We start from the raw sequence: 13,887 nt of genomic DNA, 5'->3' as shown, positions 1-13,887 counted from the left end.
ATATTTTTTTATTTTGTGTGGAGTGTACCTTGGGGGTTACAGCACCCTTTAACGGTCAAGCCAGCCGGCCCTTTACTTATGACACAGGCGCACGCTTGGCGCTGCTCCTTTGTTGATGCACGTGCGGCTACAGCGCACACAATTCACAAACACAGAAAATATTTTTTTATTTTGTTTGGAGTGTACTTTGGGGGTTACAGCACCCTTTAACGGACAAACCTGCTGGCCCTTTACTTATGGGACACAGGCGCACGCTTGGCGCTGCTCCGTTGTTGATGCACGTGCAGCCACAGTGCACACAAAACACAAACACAGAAAATATATATTTTTTTTGTTTGGAGTGTACTTTGGGGGTTACAGCACCCTTTAACGGACAAGCCAGCCGGCCCTTTACTAATGGGACACAGGTGCATGCTTGGCGCTGCTCCTTTGTTGATGCACGTGCAGCCACAGTGCACACAATTCACAAACACAGAAAAAATATTTTTTTTTTTAGCACTTGGGGGGAGCACCCTTGATGGACAGAACACCCCCTGGACAACACTACAGCACCCTTTTAGGACTGGGACACTGCACAGGACTTTGGAGTGGACACAGCCCCTATGGACAACTGACTGCACAACACAGTCCAGCCAGCCCCTATGGACTTTGAAGTAGTGGACACAGCCCCCATGGACAACAGCAGCACAGCGCAGCACAGCACAACACTACACTGCACTACACAGCCCAGCCAGCCCTAACTCCCACCCTCCCTCTTCACTGTCCACAGCCGAGTGAGAAAATGGCGCCGACGTGGGTACCTTATATAGGATCCAAAACCCGCGAGACCCGGAAGGCGGGATGATGACGTTTTGCCTCGATTTCAGATCCGAGTCAGGCGGGAAAAGTCGAGCCTGACTCGGATCTGCCTCGGATCGGGGGGGTTTGGATTTCAGAAATCCGAACCCGCTCACCTCTAATTTTTATATATATCTATATATATATAAATATATACACAGCAAATAGGTCCAGTACTCGAACTGAATGATAAAACTGTGTCAGGTGCCCTCACCAGCAGTAGCAGGTCATACCACAGCTAACACATAGATCCAGGAGTTATCCTGATGTTAGTGTTTTAATACGCTGAAACTTTGATGAATAGGCTGATGTTGTTTCATTACTGACACAAGTGAGATATAGAGTGAGATATATACAGATAAACTGCTGGTTCCTGGAGTTTATCTGGAGTTCTGATACTACAGTATCACATGTGTGTGCTATATATATATATATCTCTTAACCCACTACTCCATGCTCCTTCCTCACTGTCTACCCCATCTGTGTTACCCCTGTTTGTCTGCCCCTCCCTTTAGAATGTAAGCTCTCACAAGCAGGGCCCTCTTCCCTCATGTGCTTCTCTTACCCTTACTTATACTATCATTACTCCTGACTGCCCACAATTGCACTTAACACTTGGTTGCTGATGCCCATCCGCTTATTTAAGTGTTATGATCACTAATGCATAATAATATAAATAAAAGCATTAATTATCAATAAAATAACAATTAGTTTGTCAATAAATTAACAATAAGCTTAAGTGACAATAAAACTACTGTATGGCCCACATTTTTTCTTTGACACATACTGTATCAGTATTTTGTCATTTTGTTATCAGGTCTTACTGTGATGCATGTGCTTAGAGATCCCTAGGACACTGCTTTCCTTTTGTGTCTAATTATCCTAATATTCTAGTACTCATAGACGACTAGTACCCCAGCTTGACAACCACTGTACTGGAGTGTTAATTACCAGCACTAACAGACATAAATCTTAACTATTGAAGCTATACTGACCTTGGACCTGGACTCTGATTACATTAAGCTACAAGTGCCTGCAATACACATTCACTGGGTGAAGCAGTTATACCCCACGTAAGATTTAGGCACAATGAAGTACTGTACATTAACGCTGAAAAATAACCCCCGCAATTTAGGTAACTAAATCATATGGGGTTCCACTGCATTTGTTTTTATTCACCACTAAATACCAGTCATCATCATGAATTTGTTGGCAGTGACTGCTGGTGTCTCTACCATATTATTTGACGTATCTTCATGCAGCAGACACATTCAATATAGTATGCATTTTACGTCTTCCTATTTTACATTAAATGTATCGCACTCTCTATGAGCTGTTTTACTTTTGTATAGTTTATGTACATTTCTTCAGGTACCAAAATAGTTAAGGGAGTTTTGGGAACCTCATTATCTAAATACATCTGGCCATACAAAGGGAATCCATCATCTCAATAACAGTTACTTCATATGTACTGCGCGTCAATACTTCAGAATGTAGTGGACCATGAAGGTAAGCTGTAACATTCTGACATACTTGATTTCCTAATGCCCTGCATTAAACACATACATTAAATGTAGGACAGTGTTTACTTAGATGATGAGTCTATTGAAAGGACCACATTCTGCCTCAGTCATTGTTTGCAAGGAGTTAATGAGCACTGAAGATGAGAATGCTGATCAATAGCAGAAATCATTAGATGGGAAAGTCCAATGATAGGGTTCTCTGTAATTCTGCACACGCTCTTTCCAGTTATCCTCAGCTCTCTGATACAGAGCGACAGAGCGACAAGGTTGATTTCCAGAACATAAACTGTCACTTTATCCTCTGTGGTCAGAGCAACATTGTCTTGAAACATCAGAGGTGTTAAAAAGCATTCTGTGTCTCCAACATGCTGTCTTGTACATGTACACCTTGCACTCTGTAGGCTGCCTTGTCATCCCCTGCAAAGTAAATAAATCAGTGAAACATAATCAAAATAAAATCATGTATTTTCCTCCCACTTTCTTGGAAGAAGTGCCAAGTGTTTTCCTGAGAGACCCCTCTCACTTTCTGCATGGCTGATTTACATTGACACAGACTAGCACTGTGCACACAGGGGAGGGAGAAGGACTTGTTGACAGATCTATTTTTAGAACATTTGTTTAGATGGGTGTCTTTATTTGGGGACTGGTATATTTTCTCTTAGCCTGAATGCGGGGGGAGGGGGGGGGGGCTGTCTAACTATCCCCCAACCTTTATTTCCATCACTGGGCCATTTTGATTCTTCCTTTCTGTATAATGTAAACAAACATCAATTAGAGATGGGAATGATCTAGATGTATTTGTGCTGTCATATATAATGTGGGGCACAAGAAGATGATGAAGAGAGAAAGTCATGTTTTCCATATATGAAGGCAGAGTAGATGATATGTTTCTTTATTAAATGATTAATATGTGCTTTTCTCCTGTGAAATACAGCAGAATTAATGGACAAACAATGCAGTACTGTACATATAATAATTGCAGAGATATAAATATAAAACAAAATAATATAATAACATATAATAGCAGAATAACAGAATAATAACAGAAATTGACATAAACGTAATGCACTTTATCACTTATTACAACCAATCTTGATGTGACTTTTCCCCCACCCCTTATCGGCCATGCACATGGTGCCACACCTATCTCTTGCATTGATGCTGTCAATATTTGTGTTTGTTATTGCTCAGCTTTAACTTGACGGATCGAGATGAAATAAAATGATGCAGTTTTCATGAAAATCAAGTCACTAGCCCTTGTGCCAATTTGGAACAAATAGACAGACACAACGTTCTTATAATATAGATGATTGGACTGATTTGGGAGCCCCAATAAAAACCTCCATTTACCTATTCACCTGGCGCTTAGTGATGAAAGGAAAAAGCAACATGTGTATCCACAGCTAAGATCTGCACCTTTGCATAGTTATATGACCTGACATGGATTAAGCCAGTGGCACACCTGTAACAGGTGCGGGGTTTGCGATGCACACAGGCCCCACACCACGCATCCTGCACCCATGCATTATACTTAATCCGTAGTCCTGCAGTAGTGGTGCTGCCATAACCACAAGGAAAGAGGCGTAGCTGCCATTTTCCTGAAGATTTGCACATGCGCAGTAGAAAAATCACCGGGAAAATGGTGCAGCAGATTATATGCTGTAGTAAAAGAGATTAAATGGATCAGTTTACTGCTTCCTCCACTCTACCTCTTCCTCCAACACTTTCCTATCTCTTCTAAATCTTCTCTGCACAGTCCAACACACCAAAAGTTCACTGATAAACAAATACAGAATCACGCTGCTTCTTATTTGCGTAAGTGCTCCCAAGTGTCCGGTTGGTGCATTTACACAGTTCAAGCTCACTTCCTAGTCTTTGGAAAAACAGCATGACTTGCCTAGAGGTAGTGCAGGCTCTGCTGCCTGCTCACTTTAATATCTGGTTCCTCAAAACAAAGCCTTGGTCATGAAGATTTTGCACCTTATAAAAAGCAAAATTATTCTTAACTTGTATCAGCACGCATAACCATTATGCCCATGGTAAACTTATGTCTGCGCATCATCCTGTGGAAAGAGGTTATGCTAAAGGTCAGAAAGTACCATAATAGCACTTGTGTGACAATTGTGGTCCAGTGCATATATGGTGCTATTATTATCATTATTATTATCAATATTATTATATGTGTAGTTAGAAATCATGACAATTGACAACAAATCATATTATTTAATGAGTACGTTAACAACCTCACAACTTGTAAATTAAGAATGGTGCATGCACTGGAAATAATTAGATAAAAAGAATTGTCAAACATTATTCTTGGGTTTTCTCTCTGCAGACGTGTAGAAGGAATCCAACAGTTTACGACAGACAACTATTCTCTTTTTCTAGTAGCATAAAAATAGTCTGTATATCATCTCATCTCAGCATTGGGCAGAATGTTTTAAATAAATCATAAATATACGAGTATTATTGTTAGCTAAATTTGTAGACACAAATAAATCTGAGATCCTGTGTTACTGTCACACAGGTATAAATTGACGAGAAAGGCATCTATAGTCATTCTTTTGAATGTAACATCATAGAGACGAGTCGTTAGATTATTATGTGAATAATCTCAAACTCCACCATCAGGCACTAGAAGGTTCCCTACAAAGAAAGTTCCATTGGGATATGATTTTTGCAGCATAAAATCATTTCTTTCTATGGTACTGATATAAACAGTGTCTTCAAACCTGTAGGATCTGCAGTAGAATGCTTCATAACAGTAGTAATCAAAGATGGTCTTTATTCATGAGCCGCACTGCCGCTTGAAAATGACATGATTTTGTCATCCATCTGCTCTCGGTAATTTTCTCTCGCTTTCCATGTGCTCTGCTGATATTTATCCTGCTTCTAACTGGAATAGCTAACATAAAATTTGTGACCATTTTAAAGGGAAGCCAAGTTTGGATTAAAAAAAAAAAAAAAGCCAGGTGGAATTTACATTGCTATAAGAAATAACATTTGGCTACATTTTATAAAATATCTAAAAAGTTATGGACAATACAATACAATACAATAGCCATACACACTTTACTCACCAGCAGCTACAATCGTAATTCTGCTCACTTGAGCATCCTTGCCTTCTGTTTCACATCAATGTATGTAATTTATTAGTGCCATGATCCTTTCAATATACAGCACTGCATAATAGGTCATTGCTTTATAATTTAAGGATAATGATAATAGTAATAATTATACGAATTCTGCTTTCATGACTTGGATGCATATTTAACAAAGGGTGAAGAGCCAGCAAAACAGGTGTTGTCATTTCTCCCAATATAATTAAGGTATTTCTGTCAGTGATAACATTATTGTCACCGGCAATAACTCTGTTGACTGGAAGGTTTGCCAGCTTTCGTCTTTGCACGAGCAAAAATGTAAAGCAATACTTGTGACTGTGTGATATCTGTGCTACTTTTTCTATCTCAAATATACAAAAGATCAGAACAAAAGCTGTAAAACAAAATGATTTATTCCTAGAATAACATTTTTTATATGCAAAATGATATCATTTTTAAAATATTTTTTCAGTTACTGAAATTGAATCCCAATTCTGGGCTTAAAGTTTCACCTTACAAATGAGATTTGACAAGCCAGGTATTACTCAGACACAACTAATACAACAGCCCCAGCAAAGAGGTTAGTCAAATACTGCTTCTAGCCAATATCACACAGCTACCGTGAATTATTATTATTATTTTTATTATTATTATTTATTTTTTTATAAATTCTGTGATAATATAATTTATTATTTCCTTAAGTATTGATAAAGATATTACTTATTGTTGGAATCGAGGGCATACATATTCTTTCTATATACAGTTTAATGAGTGTTGGCAGGGTGAGTTTGTGTGTTTGTGGGAGCACGTATGTGTGGCATAATGTTTTTGGTTACAGTTGCATGGCATATAAAGAATTTGGGGCATATGTGTATCATATTATGAACTGGGGGCAATTTTATGATGCACATAATGATTTTGGGCATATGCTGTGTGCCATATTAATTGGGGCATTTCTGTATAGTTTATTATGAATTTGGGACACTGCAGTGTGGCATATTATAAACTGGGCTCACTAATATGTGGCATAGTATGAATTGGAGGGAGCTGGGGTGGTGGGTGAAATGTTGCCTAGGGCGCCCAGAAACCTTGCACCGGCCCTGGGCAGGTATGGTCACATGTTAATAAAGACAGACCTGATGTGCCCTGGAACTCATGAGATTTCTATTTTGTGATTTTATATGACTGCTGTCATAGACATAAGGATAAACCAAGTAGTATTTTAGGAGAAAGAGTTACAGATAAAATAAATGCAGGTCTTAAAATGGATAGAAGCACAGGAAACACTTTGGGCCTGATTCAGAGGTGGAAACAGATGCAGCTGCATCTCTATGCTAATGCCGCTGCCGACTCTGATCATACCAAGATGCCCACTTGCAGTGGCGCCTATCCATTCTGGTGCTTCTTTAGATGCATTATTAGTCACACCATGAAAGCTTGCACCAGCCCTATGGCAGGCGCAGTTTCTCTGCATGAACATAGCATCCTGTGTCAGAGCTACTGCGTCTTTAGATGCAGCCACCGTCAGTGACATCCCCCCGTCTGTGTCCCCTTTTACCTCCCAGGAATGCCCACTGAAACCCACAGAGCTCTTGCATCCAAATTTGTTCTGCATCTCCCTGCGGAAACCATAGGGACTCATGTACAATGCGAATCGGACACATACGCAGTACTTACATTATCGGCCAAATGTGTGCATATTGGCATTAGCGTGTAGTTAGCGTGCACTTGTGAACTAGGCCTTACAAAAGTCTCTTACAAAAAGTACAAGCATGGAAAGCATTTATTTGTGCAAATGTGGCTATTTGTCTGCCTATCCCATAGATCTGCTTGCACCGATACTCTCTTTTTTGGAGCTGTCGAGACTTCAAAGTCCTGCCTATTACCACTTTTGGGCCCCTCCTTTTATTAACTTAGCTCTTCTAATATTTATTCTATTGTACTTTATTGTTCAAGGCTCATTTCTTTATAGAAAAAAAAAGAGAGAAAAACTTTTTGTGGGGGCACTTCTTTATTATATACAGTTAAAATAGGGAGAATTTACACAGCGATCGCGGGTCCCCGTGCAGGGGGCAGGGCTTAATGACGTGATTCACCATGACGTGACACGTCAGGTCCCGCCCATCACAGTCCACCTGCTTGTTCTCCCCAGGCCTCCCAGGGAGGAAGAGCAAATGGTAGGCAAGTATGAACTCTAGGGGACCACCACCAAAGATTGCTACAGTATTACATTTTGTTTGATATAACAGGAAGATATCTCTTCTTGTATGGATCTTATGATGTACTAATACTCTGGTTCCCTATTATCCTTAGTACCTGTGCAGAGAAAGGATCTTGTAGAAGGCACCAATAAAAAGTGGGCAAGTATGCATAGATACCACCATCTTGATGAGCAAGTTCGTCTTTTTGCCATAAAAGAGGCAACAAGGTACATTTTTGAATGTTTGTAGAAGCATATTCTTTCAGTTATAGCTTACTTCCAGCTTTGTCAACCTGCTTAATTAAGTGAAGTATAGCTCATGAGCATTTGCAGCAGCTGGGTTCATTTCATTTTTCAAATTTCCCAATATTTGATACTTAAACAAAGGCACAAAGCAATTCTAGAAATCCTGTTGTAGGACTCCAGCTGGCATCCTTATACTATTATTAAGAACAATCACCAGCATTTAAATATAACTAGACCAAAAAATAAATTGTATTTTAATTGTCTTCTTAAATAAAACACAATAAAACAGAATACATAATTTTAAGTGGTGCAGTGCAGCATAGGACTAAAAAAGAATATTGTTTGTTTTATGACTTCATCTCACTGCCGTTATGCAATGGATCCCATAATCCAAAGACAGAAGTAGGTTTATAAGCTTCTCATGAAAATTAACACTAGTGCAGGGCCAGACTGCTCATCTGTCACTTCTGGCAAATGCCAGAATGGCCGATGGCCAGATAGGCCGGTCTGGTGTCAAACCCCAGCCGAGCAGCTCTGCCTTCAGATACTAAAAGGCGGGGGCGTGCCGCTGGGCCAGGCCTCTGTGACTCGTGGCATGCCCCCATGAAATGAGTCCACGCACTTTTGAGGTTAGGCCATGCCCTTTTTTATGGGTGTGCCAGGGCTGCTCAGCAGCCCTAGTCCGTCCCTGCCCTAGTGTGTGTGTGTGACTATATGTTAGGAAATATAGATTATAAGATCCAATGGTACATAAACTGATGCGAATGATTACATATTCTCTGTGAATTGCTTTGTAATTTGTAGGCACTATATAAATAGCTGGTAACACTGGATGAGGAAGCTGGCAACAATAAAACACGTTGGAAGTTTTCGGGATCCTCTTTGGAATTGAGGCCAGTGCTGAAAGCTTACATCTGTGATGGGTTAAAGCCGGCATGCTGGACTATCTTGATCCAAAAAACTTCCATCAGATGAGCAAATATATGTTTTATCGATTTGATTGCGAGGAAGATGTACAGTATCAATCCTTCTGTGGAGGAAAGTGGAGAAGTTGCACATGGCAACCAATCAATTTTTAGCTATCGTTTATCAAGTTATTCTATAGAACTTGATTGGTTGCTATGGACAACTTCACCTGTCCTCTTTAGAAGGTTTGATACATCTCCCCCATTATCTATTAAAACTAGAAATACTACAACATTATAGGCAACTGATATGTAGGCATGTCAACATTCACATGGTCTGATTGTCGACATTCAGGATGTCATTATGTTCATAATGTCGACATTCAACATGTCTACATTCACAGATTACTGTTATTTGTAAGATATGGTGTTCACATGTTCACAATAGTACACTATTAGCGCCTTCATGGTTTTGGGGAATTGATTGTCTTCGTTTGTTTTAAAATCCATTATTGGGCTTGTATCATCCCATAGTTCCAAACTACTGAGAGTGTGCTAATAAGTTACTGTCTCACTAGTGCAAATAACTGTCCATAAATAAATTACTATAAATAATGCTAAGATGCTAACTTTTGCCATATATGATTAATTTTCCATTGAGCACTATGCATAGTGCAAAAACAAAACTACAATAAGATATACAGTATTTAGAAGCGCTAATAGGGTTGGAGATAGACACAATTAGCAGTTGCTTTTCAACAGAAATATGTAAATTAGTGCATGAGAATATGCTTTTCACAGCTCAACTGTGCTGCTGACCATTGGTTCTAATGGGGACCAGTCCAGCAGATGATGTACATGGCCAGTGGAACAACTCCACTAATATGACTCCTAAAATAAAGGCAGCTCTCTTATTTCCTTAGGTTAGCAAGATATATAATACCATAACGAGATTCATTCTTTGGAAGAAATACTTTTAATGAGAGATGAAGTCCAAATAGGTGACATGCTTAGTATGTTCATCAGACTTTGCACTATACTTCAGAGATTAGCATGATGCAAGGCAGGCATACCAAGCAATCATATATATTTTCTATTGAGAAACCATAAACAAGAAGTATTAAAAAAGAAAAATATCAAAGCAGTATTGACCATGTGCATGTAGCTGGGAATCAAGAAGTTTTCTCAGTCTATAAACACCACATTTTTTTGTTGCCAAGTGCATTCAAACAGTTATAGGCAGAGCCAAGATCATTGTATAATAAGTGAAGTATTTGCAGAGGCGGTGCAGAGATAGGACACTCCTGGCCAACTTTATTTTTCTGTTTTTGTCTTTTAATTATAATTTTTTATTATCTGCAAGCAAGGTGTAACAGATGCAAATCAGTGTGACCTGCCTGTTCCACTTGCTAATACTGGGGCTGCCCAAATGCACCATGTTGACCAATTGGAGGATACAAAGCAGGTTCTCTGATTTTTTGGAACCTTGCAGTGGTGCAGTGGTGGAAGCAGAGGGGAAGTGGACAGCTACAGTACGTACCAGTGTTAGGTATGAAAATGGAGGTGAAAGAGAGTGGTGAAAAAAAGCTAGCAGTGAGAGTACTTTCTGGAAGGATAAAAAGTGTATAAAGAAATGTGAGGGGAAAAAAAGAGCTCAGGGGAGCAAATAGCTGAGGGAGAGATGGAGCTGAAAAGAGATCTGGAGGAAAAAAAATTGTGCTGGAGAGAGACAAGAGAGCAGGGTGAGATAATGGACAGCTGGCCAAATTGGGGAGATAATGAACAGTGTTGGGGGTGGGTAAGTCGAGGGGCAAAATATAGGGCCAGATATACTGTAGAAATGAGAGAGGCTTGAGTGAGAAAAGTGAGATTGGAGGGGAGAAAAGAGAAAGCTTATCACTTGTGGCAAATGATAAATCAAATGAGCTCTGTGGGGATCGACCCCAATTCCAGTTTTAGACAATAGGTGGCAGTACATTGTCAACAAAGAAAACTGCACATTTTGTCTCATTTACTGTACTGCAATAATTATTCCTTCTTTAAATCTAACCGCTAAAATGTTGAAATCTCACAAATGCCTGCAACTACAGTAGAATGCTACTGTATTACACTTATGCTTGGCACACACTAGACAATATGTCATCTGATCCTAGGGATCGGAAAGAAATATCAGGCACATCGTCTATTTTGTTCCCACTATGGCGCTGATGATGCACATTCCCGTGTGTTGTCAGCGACATCCTCCATCGGCCCTACATGCAGGGTCAACATGGGATGTTGTTATCGAGGGCCATGAGACCGGGTTGGGTACACATTGTCTAGTGTGTACCCGGCATTACACCTATGTCAATTAGAACTAAAAGACCTCACCAATATGCAGTCTTTAAGAGGCCCTCATGTCTATCAATCTGAGCACAAGCAAAGTTTGAATTTTACTTCTCTGCTCGTGTTTCAAAGAGCTTTGTCTTGTTTACCAGTATATTGACTTCAACTTTGTCTCCTGCAATATTACCTGCTCCAAACCACTGATTATGACTTAATTCCTTCGGATTCTACCCTCTCCAAGTCACTGATTTCAACAGTATATTACAACACATCCTCTTAGGTCTATGCAGCTTGGCTGGACTTTGTGTATCTTTGACAGCTACCACGACCATTGGAGATTTCATTGGAGAGGTTAGCCAGGGCTCTTACCAGCTCACTGTGAAATATGCCAGCACCCAGGGTGTGGGAATTCAGAGGTTGTTGTTAAGCTGTCAATTATGTTTTTTCTTTTTTAGCATCTCATAGCCATTGCTGTTCTTCTGCTGGCTGGCCCCTCCGCCGCAACCAGCCACCTTATGCTATATACATTAGTAGGCAATGTTTTTCACTTTGGGTGCCAGACTTTCAACATTCCAAGTCTAAATTTTTTTTGGAGTGCCACATCCATTACAACATACAAAAACATTGGAAGCAGGCAATTTCCCTTTCACAATCCCAACTTCTGGACTGCTGCATTAGAATCAGGAAACTTGGCAGAATGTTCTTCACTCTCCTACCCATTACTGAAGTTTAACTGAATGCAGCTGCTCTTGCTTTAAATTCAGTTGGTGATTGTCTGGATCCTGTAATATTGGTGTTCTGAGTGGAAAAATAGGATAAATACATGGACAGCCTAACAATTAGTGTATATTCCTACTCTCAAGCAGCCTCAAGTTCAATCAGTAGCACCCACATTTAATAATTAGGTCTTCCAACCTGCAATGATCTCTAGGGTTCACATTTAATATATAGACCCTATCTCCCCTTCCCCAAACAGTCTTGGCATAAAATAACTATAACTTACAGTTAAGATAGAGATCTCAGGGATACATTTCTTTTGCCATCAGATTTGTACTGTGATGTCCGGTGACATACTGGACTGCCTGGTCCTGGGGGAGCGGTCACACCGAGTGCAAGCCAAACAATCCAGTATGTCTAAATACACTATTCCTTTAATTTGTTCTATGTTCATTATAATATTTATTGCTGTATAAAGTGTTTTTAATTTTGGGAGTACATATACAACAGGTAACAGTATCCCTGAAAGAAAGCATGTGACACTGTACTTCAGATATTTAATAGACATTAGAAGATGATTATATTCTCAGAATTTAGAGCAATATAATCCTGTCTATAGGGTTGATAACTGGTAGCAATAGCTCAGAATAATCCTAAATAGGATGGCCTGTGCTCAAAAAATCTGTAACAAGACCTAAGTCGACCCCGGAACGCTGTAATACCCCGCTATGTTAGGTATAACGACTGACAATGTGCACAACACTACAGCGCATTTGCATGTCATTACACAGGCAGACCACAATTCCCAGCAGCCTCTGCAGTTGCTCAAGATGTCAGAAGCACATCCAGTGAGTAGTGTCAGGTGGTAAGGCAAGGGACAGTTGGAAGCGAGTGGCAGTTGAACAGAGGAGAACTGATGTAACTGACCCCCAGGGGTCTATGTACTAAGCAGTGATAAGTGACAGAGTGAAAAGTGATAAGTCTGTGATAAGTGCCAGCCAATCAGCTTCCAACTGTCATCTCACAGGCTGTGTTTGAAAAATTACAGTTGGGAGCTGATTGGCTAGCACTTATAACAGACTTATCACTTTTCACTCTGCCACTTATCACTGCTTAGTACATAGACCCCCCAGAGAGCGGCACTTGGCTATGAGGAGGTGGACTGAGGACGGCCTTTCTGGAGAGCTGAGAGAAGGGTATGTGGAGTCTATCCCACCCTCTTCAATGACAAGCCTGTACTAGCCACAATTTATGAAAGCTGAGGGCAGGGATTGAATCTGCTCTGTATCTGGGAGCTGTCCAACAATTATAAAGGCTGCAGCAGCAATCAAAATATATAGAGGCACTGTGATTACTATTTTCTAATAACTTTATAACTAGGCTATACGAAGTGCTCACATCAAAGAATACACTAAAGACTATGCTTACCTGAGGAAAGCATCTTATAATTAGGAGGTAGAAAAGCCAGAGTACTTTCCCAAACAGCCGGCACTGGAGGTACAATACACAGAGCAAGTGTAGTTGAGGAGATTTATAATGGTACAGGAGTACCCAGGTACAGTTCAGGACTACATTCATTTCTGTCAAAGACTACTAATATAGACTGATTAAGCAGCAAGTGGCATCTCAGTATTTGCCATCAGAAAGACCGAGACATTTTGAAACAGTGGAGAGGAGAGATCACACTAGAGTCCACCTTAGTGATAATCTCCAAACACTTACACCTACAGAAAAGAAAGATCTATATAATAAACTAAATAAATTTAAAGTTGGAGTATTTTAGCAGGTAGCTATCTGACTATTTCAGTTCAGTCAACTTCCCATCAGCCAGGTTGTATAAATTCTCTCCTGAAGGGAATAAATGTCAGTACTATATATAAAAAGGTTGCAAGAGCCTCTATAACAGATTATCTTGTTGCAAAATTATACTGCTCAGCATGAGGAAATTTGTTGTCAACGAAACTGAATGTAGATAACCATATAATTCGGCCGAGTGACAGAAATGAGTTACAGTAACTTCTCTTAGCCCAACT

General features: G+C 40.0%; 1 long non-coding RNA gene across 1 annotated transcript in view; it reads right to left on the bottom strand.

Moving 5' to 3' along the window:
- Positions 1–1,963: 1,963 nt before the first annotated feature.
- LOC148481878 (uncharacterized) overlaps positions 1,964–13,887 on the bottom strand; it is a 111,263-nt gene continuing 99,339 nt past the window's right edge. Inside the window, exon 3 of the long non-coding RNA XR_015871813.1 lies at positions 1,964–2,777. This is a non-coding gene — a long non-coding RNA (uncharacterized LOC148481878). The remainder of the gene's footprint in view (positions 2,778–13,887) is intronic.

The sequence above is a fragment of the Taudactylus pleione genome, unplaced genomic scaffold (genome assembly GCF_031769625.1).
Source record: "Taudactylus pleione unplaced genomic scaffold, aTauple2 ptg000556l, whole genome shotgun sequence".
Lineage (NCBI taxonomy): Eukaryota > Metazoa > Chordata > Amphibia > Anura > Myobatrachidae > Taudactylus > Taudactylus pleione.
This window is presented reverse-complemented; position numbering and strand designations above follow the sequence as displayed.